This window comes from Oncorhynchus gorbuscha, unplaced genomic scaffold (assembly GCF_021184085.1).
Source record: "Oncorhynchus gorbuscha isolate QuinsamMale2020 ecotype Even-year unplaced genomic scaffold, OgorEven_v1.0 Un_scaffold_10764, whole genome shotgun sequence".
In the NCBI taxonomy this organism is placed as follows: Eukaryota; Metazoa; Chordata; class Actinopteri; order Salmoniformes; family Salmonidae; genus Oncorhynchus; species Oncorhynchus gorbuscha.
Window position 1 is genome coordinate 1 of NW_025753461.1, and position 9,946 is coordinate 9,946.

The 9,946-nt window shown below is 43.7% G+C and overlaps 1 long non-coding RNA gene across 1 annotated transcript; it reads left to right on the forward strand.

Moving 5' to 3' along the window:
* Positions 1–2,112: 2,112 nt before the first annotated feature.
* Positions 2,113–3,749, forward strand: LOC124030348. The gene is made up of 3 exons (XR_006837947.1): positions 2,113–3,037; positions 3,176–3,317; positions 3,404–3,749. It is a non-coding gene; the product is annotated as an uncharacterized LOC124030348 (long non-coding RNA).
* The last annotated feature ends 6,197 nt before the right edge of the window (positions 3,750–9,946 follow it).

The following is a 9,946-nucleotide window of genomic DNA, read 5'->3' on the forward strand; positions in this document are numbered from 1 at the left end:
TTTATTTTGCTACTCCTTATCTCCACGTTGTCTCCCTTTGTTACGGGCTTTGAGCCGGTTCGTGACAAGATGTTTTGTTCAGGGTATAATTATACCTTCTTAAAGTGCATGCTGGTCTTTTTGTTATGAAGTATATTTTTGTGGTGTTATATTGCAGTTGGTCTTCTTTTTGGAAGAACATTAATTGTCAACTAGAAGGTCATTTTCCATAAAGAAAAATGGTTAGTTAATCTCTGCATTTCACTGTGATTTTCCTGTTGTTGATGCCAGGCAAGGAGTGTGAGTCAGAGTGGACAGATGCCAAAAGAGACGTTGGGAAAATCATCTGCTAAAGTAGATGAGGGCCTTGAGATAGCAGTTTCCCGACACAGTGTGCTCCTCAAGGCCCTCAACATGTGCAGAGGCGAGATGTATGCCTAAGAAATGTACAGTACAAAAGCATTCAGATTCCTTAACTTTTTCCACATTTTGTTACGTTACAGCCTTATTCTAAAATTGATTACATTATTTTATTTTCCTACAATCAATCTACACACATTACCCCATAATGACAAAGCAAAAACATGTTTGTAGACATTTTGGCCAAGCTTCAAGCATACCCAAGAAGACTCAAGGCTTCAAATTAGTACATTTGTAAACACTTCTTAACCTGTTTTTGCTTTGTCATTATGGGGTATTGTGTGTAGATTGATGAGGAAAAAATATATGTATTTCATAAATTTTAAAAATAGGCTGTTACATAAAAATGTGGAAAAAGTCAAAGGGTCTAAATACTTTACAAATCCACTGTTCTTGTAGAAGGAGCTGTCTTCTGCTGGCACGGTGGGAGCTGTCTTCTGCTGGCACGGTGGGAGCTGTCTTCTGCTGGCACGGTGGGAGCTGTCTTCTGCTGGCACGGTGGGAGCTGTCTTCTGCTGGCACGGTGGGAGCTGTCTTCTGCTGGCACGGTGGGAGCTGTCTTCTGCTGGCACGGTGGGAGCTGTCTTCTGCTGGCACGGTGGGAGCTGTCTTCTGCTGGCACGGTGGGAGCTGTCTTCTGCTGGCACGGTGCGTGCTGTCTTCTGCTGGCACGGTGCGTGCTGTCTTCTGCTGGCACGGTGCGTGCTGTCTTCTGCTGGCACGGTGCGTGCTGCCTTCTGCTGGCACGGTGCGTGCTGTCTTCTGCTGGCACGGTGCGTGCTGTCTTCTGCTGGCACGGTGCGTGCTGTCTTCTGCTGGCACGGTGCGTGCTGTCTTCTGCTGGCACGGTGCGTGCTGTCTTCTGCTGGCACGGTGCGTGCTGTCTTCTGCTGGCACGGTGCGTGCTGTCTTCTGCTGCCACGGTGCGTGCTGTCTTCTGCTGCGATGTTGCATAAAATTGTGCAGGCGTGCACAGTGTTGGAGGGGCTTCTATGTTACTCCTTAATTTAATTATATTTTTCAGAATGTCAAAAGACTGAAGGAGGAGACCGGCCTCCTGGACATCAATGATGCTGCCCTTAAGGAGTGGGTTGCTGAGGTGCAGCAGGGGCCTGAAAGTATGTTAGATTCTGAACAAATAGAGCAAAAACTGAAACGGACAACCAGAAAAAAGCTCCAACCATGTTTATTCAACCCACAAGCATATATTTCTACATTCCCCACTAGGCGGAGTCAACGCCTTGCATGAATAAGACAAACAATTATTCTAAACTCAGCAAAAAAAGAAAAGTCAATTTTTTCAGGACCCTGTCTTTCAAAGATCATTTGAAAAAATCTGAGTAACTTCACAGATCTTCATTGTAAAGGGTTTAAACACTGTTTCCCGTGCTTGTTTAATGAACCATAAACAATTCATGTGTAACAATTCATGTGTAACAATTCATGTGTAACAACACCTGCACAAGATCGGTACATCCGAACATCACACCTGCGGGACAGGTACAGGATGGCAACAACTACTGCCCGAGTTACATCAGCAATGCATAATCCCTCCATCATTGTTCACACTGTCCGCAATAGGCTGAGAGAGGCTGGACTGAGGGCTTGTAGGCCTGTTGTAAGGCAGGTCCTCACAGACATTACCAGCAACATCGCCTACGGGCACAAACCCATTGTCCTAGTTCCACAGAAACTGGCCTGCCTCATCAGGAACTGAAACTAGATTGTTACACTTTGCCTCCTTCCTTAGAAATATTAATATTCAGCAACAACATGCTTGAACAGAATAGGAACTTTCTGCACTTCCCCTTGTCTCACTCAATAACTTTCCATACACCAAGTTCCTATTAAACCTTATTGACCCCTAACATGTACATTTCTTATACATGTTAGGTAATCAGTACATTATAATATGATGACAGGAATAAGTGTATTTCGAGCCAGAATCCAACAGGTAGAAAAGTTCATGTTTCTCTGTCTTTCAACTTCATAATTGCATTGATGTCATTGGAGTCATGTTTGTAACTTGCCCTGCGTTTGACAGCCACACTTCAGGATGGTCAGACAAGGCAAACAGGAAAGACGGGGAAAACAGGGGAAAATGGGGCAGACAGTGCCCAATGACAAAATGACCTCAAACACATTATTAATCAAGCATTGAAACTGATTTGTGAAAGAAAATGAATTAGTCATACACATCAGACCATGTTTATAATCAAATGTAGGCATGACCTATGTTATTCATTGATTTAATGTAAAACATTTAACTAAACTGAGAAATGACATGACCATAAACAGCAGAGTATCTTGTGAGTCACAACTCTGCATGCCTTGTATAATGTTACAACAGCATGACAACAAATGCTTTAGAAATGAGTTGATTGCTTTGTACTCTCTTTGTTTGTGCCTCTATAGTAGCTCTATAACCAAGAGTCATGTAATATATCTGAATCTACAGTCCGTCTAATCACCCCTTTTCATTCAGACGGTAACAAGAGGAGGCATCAGATTCTGAGAAATTGTTGAGGACAAGGCAGCCTTGACAGCTGACATTGTTCAACTTCACAAGCAGCAGGCAGAGTTTAGGCTCCCCACAGTGGCTGCTCAATAGTGTGGCCATGGGAGAGACTTGGCACCAGTAAGTATATCTATTGTGATTTCACTTTTACCTTCAGCGTAGGCTGCAATCATTTTGTTATATTATACCTCTGTGAGGCAACAGCCATTTTGTTATATTATACCTCTGTGAGGCAACAGCCATTTTGTCATCCAAAAGGCAATCTTGGGCAGACTGATGTTGGTGGACAGACTGCAGGAGGAAGAGAGGATCCTGGTGCAGGAGATGAAGAAGCACTGGGGGTGCCTACAAAGAGCAGCAGGAACTCTAGAGGCACTGTCCCTACAGCTGCAATATCAGAGTAAGTTGAGGTTTACACTATTTTTAGAATAATTCCACACTATTGTGGAATTGTAAATAATTTGCTGTTTTACATATGACTTTTAGGCAATGCAGTGGAGATGTTGGAGGGAGGGAGGAATGGCCTTCTCTGCCTCCTGAAGAGAAGATTGAGTGAACTGACACAAAACACCAGGAACACCTACCACAAGCTGATTCTGGGAGAAAGGGCTATTTTTGATGACTCTGATGTAGATTAATACTCAGATATAAGTCTTATTCCTAAAAGTCCTATTGCTGAGAGCTCAGATGACAACTGCTATGTTTTCTGAAATCATACACCACCTCTACCTCTGTCTCTCTGTCTCGCTCTCTCCCGCAGGAGAGGGAGAAAGCAGCCACCACCTCCCTCGGGAGCAGCCTGGTCTTCCGACATTGACCCCTGATCCCTCACCTTCTGAACCCATCCAGGGAATGTCATTTGCCTGATGATGTGCTAGTGGAGAAGGAATGTGTCATTTCAGTGCATTTGTGGCCATAGTTCCTCACCTCCTCGACTCCGTTTCTTCCGGTCCTAGAGGATGGCGACATCAGAATGTCGGTTGAGGACCTCTTTACTGAGGAATGTGGTTGATCTTCATGATTGTTTTATTTCAAATTTCTTAGAGTATTTTCTATGCAGCTGTGATTGTGATTTTGTGGAGTGAGTTGCAAAAGAGTCCTTGGTCTCAATGGAACTGTAAAAATAACTAAATAAATGCATTAACCACTAACAGCTCTGTGTGTTTCAATCGATTACATAGTATGAATGAATTATTTAGATGTAATAAAGTGTTGGTGCAGCATGCTGGAAGTCATTGCTGCCCCTTGCAACATTGTAAGTACAACATCACGTTTCTAAAGTGTCACTTGCCAAATCCAACAGCCTATCACTCGCTTTGATGTTTGACTTTAAATCAGTTAACGGTGTATCAATGAAAATGTGATATTGAGTGGAATGTACTGTTGCCCAACCCATATATTTCAGCAGTACATTGTATCCTACGCCATCATTTCAAATGATAGGACATGTGGGCTCTTCCCATTTGTCCTATTGAAACTTACTGGCTGATGGACAATAATCTATAGCCTGTTTGCAGCAGCATATGATTTGATAGTTGTTATACCAAAAGTAATTGATGTCTATTGATATATTCATCATATTAAAAAAATAGAATTTTACAGTTCACAAACTATAACCTACTGAGATAGGCACCTGGTACAATGCTGATTGATATAGGTTATAAGCAGTGAGACTATTAGTTATAAACAGTGGATTGGTCTGAACAACTTTAGTAGGCCTTGTGATGTTCTTGTGAGTAATAAGAAAACAATCATAAAAAGTGATGGATATACTGCATTTTGAAAAGCAAATACTTGGAATATGTCATCAGTGGACCTGCGTGAGGGGTGACATGAAGAATCAGGGCGTTTTGAAGGGGCTGATACGGTGTTGCACTGTTTAGGCCACGCAGGACTCCTGTTACCATTTGAAACAGGCAACAACTTATAAGTCTATAGCTTATTATATTGCCAATAAGCTACTCAATATAGGGCCATATGTGATAATAAGCACATCTTCATAGAGGAGTTTATTATAGGCCTATAATAGGCTAGGTGTAACTACAGATTAAAATACATATATGCCTATGTGTATATCATCATAGCTTATATGCTGTTTATTTAGCCTACCATGCTATTATGTTTATTACCTTACGTGCAGTCTTTCTGTAGGTTACCACTGCATCATATTGACATGCAGATGGTTTTGTCCATTATGCAAATAATGGGTATAGGGGTTGAATGGCCATAGAAAGGGAGTAGAATGTTTAAATAGTATATTTCCAATGTTCTCAAGGCTCCAATATCAATATCAATATCAATATCAATATCAAAAAGTTTTTATAAACAACCTTAGGATGCTGAAGAAATGTGTCAAGTCCCAGAGGGTCGTTACTGTGTTCTACAGGAGCACCATCGTGAGCATACTGTCAGGCTGCATCACAACCTGGTATAGTAACTCCACCGCCGCGGACCGCAAGGTGCTACAGAGGGTGACGCACTCAGCCGAAAGCACCATTGGGTGCACACTGCCTGCCCTCCCAGACACCAACAACACCAGGTGTCGCAGGAAGGCCAAGAAGATCATCAGGGACAGCCACCAAGCCATTGGGTGGCAGGGTAGCCTAGTGGTTAGAGTGTTGGACTAGTAACTGAGAGGTTGCAAGTTCAAATCCCCAAGCTGACAAGGTACAAATCTGTCGTTCTGCCCCTGAACAGGCAGTTAACCCAATGTTCCTAGGCCATCGTTGAAAAAAAATAATTTGTCCTTAACTGACTTCCTAGTAAAATAAAATGTTTGTTTTTCTCAAATGGCCTGTTCTCTCCAGTTCCATTACTCAGACCTGGGCAGTATAGGAGCATCACGGCAGTACAGTGGTAAAAACAGTCAGACTGCCCCACCTCCTCTCCAACAAACATGTACCGTGCCCCCAAACCCCAATGGACATTCATCTTTGTTACAGCATAAATATGTATATAGTATATATTTTTGATCCTTTCACTCATTCCCCCCCCCCCCCCCCTGCTGCTCCCCCTATGGACATTTCCCAACTGACTCTAACCCTGACCCCACTGTTGTAAATGTGTGTGTATATATACATATATATTTATCTTTAGTCATTCACTTCTCTTCTTATTTTGTTTACTGTTTCATTTGACCTGTACTGTTGGAGCGTAAGATTTTCACTGTACCCTGCAATTACATCTGTCTGTCTGTCTGTCTGTCTGTCTGTCTGTCTGTCTGTCTGTCTGTCTGTCTGTCTGTCTGTCTGTCTGTCTGTCTGTCTGTCTGTCTGTCTGTCTGTCTGTCTGTCTGTCTGTCTGTCTGTCTGTCTGTCTGTCTGTCTGTCTGTCTGTCTGTCTGTCTGTCTGTCTGTCTGTCTGTCTGTCTGTCTGTCTGTCTTGCTAAACGATGCATGACCATCATATTTCTAATGTTCATCATAGAAAGAATGCAGCCAGTTACCTTTCCAAATGTTTTGCTGAAAGTCATTGTTGCATGTTACTAGAGAAAAGTAGACTGGCTGCAGGGACAAAAGTAGCTACACATCAGTCAGAGTGCTAAATGCTGATAGAATGTCCTTTCGTGAATTCTCATCCAAGTGAAGAAGTGCAAATGAATCACAAAATGAGTCTGATGCCAAGCAGAAACTACAATAAGAAGAATTGAAAATCTGCATTTAGAAAATTCAGCAAGATATTTCTTATGCGTTTTATCTTTTTTTCCTGCATTAACACAACCACTAAGTATAATTTGCTAGTTATGTAAGTAAATGGCTGAATTAATAAGGTGATGGGGCATCATATCGTATTAGTTTTCTGCTGTGTTTGAGAAGTCAAAGCCCCTTGGATGAGTTATCTGTACAGCTGCCACTGCTACCTTGATTTCCTTGCATTTTTTATATTCTCCTTTCTTGGCCTGTCTGCTCCAGCATTGTTCTTTCTTTAGACAAGCACGCGTCAAAACTCTGTTCATTTGCACAATGTCTCTCATTCACATTCACTTGTAAATGGCCAAACTCATCCAAAATGACATTCGGTAACTCCAACCTATATATGTATAACTTTATGAGCTGGATTGCCTGTCTTTGCAAATGGTTTATTTTTGTTTGTGCTCGTTAGCATATTTAGCTAGCAGCTTCCATGGAAATTCTCTATTACTTGTACCACTTTTGTTAGCATTCTGGAAATAGACGCCCAATGTGCTTTTTATTGTTTTTTTGCCACTGCCTTGTGAACTAAGCTGGTAATACCCTAAATCCCGGGATGAGAGAAGGACGGAATGACGATATGAAAATCACACAGAGAGCCGTGAGCTGATATAACACACACACACACACACACACACACACACACACACACACACACACACACACACACACACACACACACACACACACACACACACACACACACACACACACACACACACACACACACACACACACACACACACACACACACACACACACACACACACACACACACACACACACACACACACACACACAGCTGTATGTTCACCTGAAAGCACCTCAATTACTGGCATTTCACAGGAGTGCATCAGCTCGTTCCTATATCTGATAACCTGAGAGGAGAGATGTACACATGTGTGTGTGTGTGTGTGTGTGTGTGTGTGTGTGTGTGTGTGTGTGTGTGTGTGTGTGTGTGTGTGTGTGTGTGTGTGTGTGTGTGTGTGTGTGTGTGTGTGTGTGTGTGTGTGTGTGTGTGTGTGTGTGTGTGTGTGTGTGTGTGTGTGTGTGTGTGTGTGTGTGTGTGTGTGTGTGTGTGTGTGTGAGTAAGAGAGAGAGAGAGAGTTTGTATGAGAGATATAGAGTGTGTGTGAGAGTATGTGTGTATGAGAATGTTTGAGAGATAGAGAGTGTGTGTGTATGAAAACCAGCCCGGTCGCGGACCAGGATGTCTTGCTCCCAGACGGACTAAACAACTTCTTTGCTCACTTTGAGGACAATACAGTGCCACTGACACGGCCCGCTACCAAAACCTGCGGACTCTCCTTCACTGCAGCTGACGTGAGTAAAACATTTAGACGTGTTAACGCTCGCAAGGCTGCAGACCCAGACGGCATCCCCAGCAGCGCCCTCAGAGCATGCGCAGACCAGCTGGTTGGTGTGTTTACTGACATATTCAATCAATCCTTATCCCAGTCTGCTGTTCCCACATGCTTCAAGAGGGCCACCATTGTTCCTGTTCCCAAGAAAGTTAAGGTAACTGAGCTAAACGACTACCACTCCATAGCACTCACTTCCGTCATCATGAAGTGCATTGAGAGACTAGTCAAGGACCATATCACCTCCACCCTTCCTGACACCCTAGACCCACTCCAATTTGCTTACCGCCCAAATAGGTCAACAGGCGACGCAATCGCAACCACACTGCATACTGCCCTAACCCATCTGGACAAGAGGAATACCTATGTGAGAATGCTGTTCATTGACTACAACTCAGCATTTAACACCATAGTACCCTCCAAAATCGTCATCAAGCTCGAGACCCTGGGTCTCGGTCCCGCCCTGCGCAACTGGGTACTGGACTTCCTGACGGGCCAGGTAACAACATCTCCACCCCGCTGATCCTCAACACTGTGGCCCAACAAGGGTGCGTTCTCAGCCCTCTCCTGTACTCCCTGTTCACCCACGACTGCGTGGCCATGCACGCCTCCAACTCAATCATCAAGTTTGCAGATGACACTACAGTGGTAGGCTTGATTACCAACAACGACGAGACGGCCTACAGGGAGGGGGTGTGGGCCCTCGGAGTGTGGTGTCAGGAAAATAACCTCACACTCAACGTCAACAAAACTAAGGAGATTATCGTGGACTTCAGGAAACAGCAGAGGGAGCACCCCCCTATCCACATCGACGGGACAGTAGTGTAGAAGGTACTACGTTTTTAGTTCCTCAGCGTACACATCATGGACAAACTGTATTGGTCCACCCACACAGATGCACAATCGAGAGCAGATGCACAATCGAGAGCATCCTGTCGGGCTGTATCACCTCCTGGTACGGCAACTGCTCCGCCCACAACCACAAGGCTCTCCAGAGGGTAGTGAGGTCTGCACAACGTATCACCGGGGGCAAACTACCTGCCCTCCAGGACACCTACACCACCCGATGTCACAGGAAGGCATAAAGATCATCAAGGACAACAACCACCCGAGCCACTGCCTGTTCAAACTTCTATCATCCAGAAGGCGAGGTCAGTACAGGTGCACCAAAGCTGGGACCGAAAGTGACTCAATTCCAGCCACTTTAATAATGGAAAAATTGATGTAAAAAATGTATCACTAGCCAATTTAAACAATGCCACTTAATATAATGTTTACATACCCTACATTACTCATCTCATACGTATATTCTGTACTCTATACCATCTATTGCATCTTGCCATCTTTATGTAATACATGTATCATTAGCCACTTTAAACAATACCACTTTTATATGTTTACATACCCTACATTACTCATCTCATATGTATATACTGTACTCTATACCATCTACTGCATCTTCAAATCAAATCAAATCAAATTTATTTATATAGCCCTTCGTACATCAGCTGATATCTCAAAGTGCTGTACAGAAACCCAGCCTAAAACCCCAAACAGCAAACAATGCAGGTGTAAAAGCACGGTGGCTAGGAAAAACTCCCTAGAAAGGCCAAAACCTAGGAAGAAACCTAGAGAGGAACCGGGCTATGTGGGGTGGCCAGTCCTCTTCTGGCTGTGCCGGGTAGAGATTATAACAGAACATGACCAAGATGTTCAAATGTTCATAAATGACCAGCATGGTCAAATAATAATAAGGCAGAACAGTTGAAACTGGAGCAGCAGCACAGTCAGGTGGACTGGGGACAATCAAGGAGCCATCATGTCAGGTAGTCCTGGGGCACGGTCCTATGGCTCAGGTCCTCCGAGAGAGAGAAAGAAAGAGAGAATTAGAGAGAGCATATGTGGGGTGGCCAGTCCTCTTCTGGCTGTGCCGGGTGGAGATTATAACAGAACGTGGCCAAGATGTTCAAATGTTCATA